Raw genomic sequence first — 2826 nt, 5'->3', positions numbered from 1 at the left:
TAATTTGCACCGCCTGTTTCCCAACAGGTGGATATTCCCTGAAGGAACTGCCACCCATGGAAAGCCCACACTGAAACAGGTTTATCCTAAAGGACTGCAGTCCATGGAATGTCCCACACTGGAGTGGGGGGAAAAGTGTGAGGAGGAAGGAGCATCAGAGAGGAGCTGTTATAGACTGACCACAGCCCCCCATTCCCCATCCCGCTGCACTGCTCAGAGGAGAGGAGGTGGAGGAGTCAGGGATGAGGGAGTGAAGTTGAGCCTGATAAGGGCTGAAAGCAGGCCTTTATTTCTTATCTGCTGTTGTCTGTTTCACACATTCCAGCCCTGTTTTAATTTACTATGAATTAAATTCATTTTCCCCAGACCAAATCTGTTATGCCCATAGCTGATAAGTGATCTCCCTGTGTTTATCTCAACCCACAAGCTTTTTTGTCTTGTTTTCTCCCCCTGCCCTGTTGAAGAAGGCAAGTGATAGAGCGCCTGGGTGAGTGTCTGGCAGTCAGCCAACATCAACCTACTATAGATTTTTTCATTCATGAAGCATACAGCAAAACTTCAAATTTAACAGGTTTTATCTAGCATTCAAATAATATTCAGTTTGAAATTATTCTATTTCGCTATGAAATTTAATGCATGTTTCTCTTCTTCAGCTTGAAAGACAGGATTTGTGGGAAAATACTTAAAACTAGGCTGCCATTTTCCCTAACATAGGGGAAGTCAAACTGTATCCGTTTTTCAGTGTCATATTCTCTTAAAAATATGCATGATAACATATGTAGATACATTTCTGAAAATTAGGATTTCTCCCAGTTTTGATAAGAGGCCATTTTAGCCCACAGAGCTCAGCCCCCAACATGTATGTGTCACTGAAGCAGAATGTAAGACCAGCTTGAAAGACGACAACAACAAAAAAATTATTTGCATAAGAATGGAAAATACAGATCTAATTTGGGCAGCAATGAATAACTGAACTCTGGGCCAAATGTTTCATAGGAAAGAAAAACACTTCTTTTAAAATACAGTGACAAAGTAGTTGCTTATAATAAGGTAATACTTCAGTGAAGACAAAAGTCACGTGCATTCCTCTCTTCTTTGAATAATGACACAACAGAAAATAAGAACACTCTCCTAAACCAGGCACATTTGTATATGAACATGACTATTCAAAATGTTTAAGAATAACATCGAAAAGTAGTGACTTTCTGATGAGACAAAACTAATTAGTGGGCATGCTACTGCCAGGATGATTTGGGCTTTGGCCTCATTTCTCTTTCATTTCAGTTTCTTGTTCTTCTATTTGGAAATATTAAATGTTCTGAATTCATTAACCAAGGGTGTCAGCTCCATAGGAAGCCAACTGAACCATCTAAAGGCTCTTATGCGTTCATTTATTCATGTATTTATTTTACTGAGTACATTATGCAGCTCATCTATTGAATATACAGGTTTCAACAGTGTAAGTTTAAAGTAAGTGACTGTTTTGTTTGTGTTAGATGAATTGCATGTCTATTTATTATTCAGAGGCTTCTATGGGGATTTTAACTCTGTATTGGCTCCAGTTCATTCTCCTCTGCAGTAATATTTTCTGTCCATTTGGCTTCAGAGGATTATTTTCTCTCACTGTTTTGGCCATAGTGTAATAGAGAAGTGTACACACTTCTGCAGGCCAGATTCAGACACACAAAGCCATGCCTAGCAGCACCCTTTTCTCCAGTATAATATGACTGAGAGGAAGGATGAATCCATGTAAATCCATCACCATCTAACACTGGGTTATAAAATTTTAAGTTATTTACATTTAGAAAGCAATGTACAGAATTTATGGTAATTATTAGAAAAACAATAGTTATCAAATCTTTTATGCAAAAGAAGTACCAGCAATGAGACAATTGTTTAGCTCTGAAGATTTGAATACCTTTGTGACCCGGTAATGCCAGAAACAGACAGGTGTAATGATTATGTAATTTTAAAAAATATGAAGAGAGAATTATATCTGACACTTTTTTTTTTCATTTTCCAGAGGCAATTACTGTAATGGCCAAATTCCTGAGGAATCTACCCAGTAGCTGTTAAACATCCATGGACAAGTTATAAACACATAGACAGACAGTGCCTCCACAGAAGGAACTATGTTACCATAGATGAAGTGGACAGTTAGTGTTTGACTGTTTACCTGACCTCTGTAAGCAAGTGACCATTTAGGTGGAAAATACAGGTAAAAGCAAAAATATTTATATGTTTTGGTATGCCTGGGGTATTGCTATTGCAAATATTTAGCCCAGATTGTAAAGTGAAAAAGTATTTTTCAAGCTGAGGAAATTGAAAAGATCAAAAGTTACCTTGTTTGTCTGAAAAAGCTCATCAACAGCACTAGGAAAAGGCATTCACTATACCAAAAGAAGTACTTGTGATGTTGCATAGCAAAATGTATAAAATGAGACTCAAGAGATATTGAATCTCAGATGTAGAGTGCATCTGTTTATGAGTTAGGAATGTGTATTTATGAGAAATTTTGCTATGAATATACATTAACTGCTTAATAATCTAATATTTTTATTTATTTGCATGTCTATGAGAGGCAGAGTAAGCTTCACTTGGATAGATCTTGTTGCTGCTATTCACTTGGGTTATTGGTCTTGTTAAGTCTCTGAATTAATACTCTTCAAGAAAATTAAGAATCATGATTTCTTAAAGGGGTAAATTAATATGTTCATGCTATAATGAGAATCTAGAGACAAAGGCTGTACCAGATACTCAGTTTTATGCATTAGAACTTTCCCTTTATTCAGAAAAAGAATTTGGGATTCGTATACTGCGCTGCAT

The sequence above is a fragment of the Falco punctatus genome (assembly GCF_963210335.1).
Source record: "Falco punctatus genome assembly, chromosome: 3".
NCBI classification, from domain to species: domain Eukaryota; kingdom Metazoa; phylum Chordata; class Aves; order Falconiformes; family Falconidae; genus Falco; species Falco punctatus.
Note: the sequence above shows the minus strand (reverse complement) of the source record.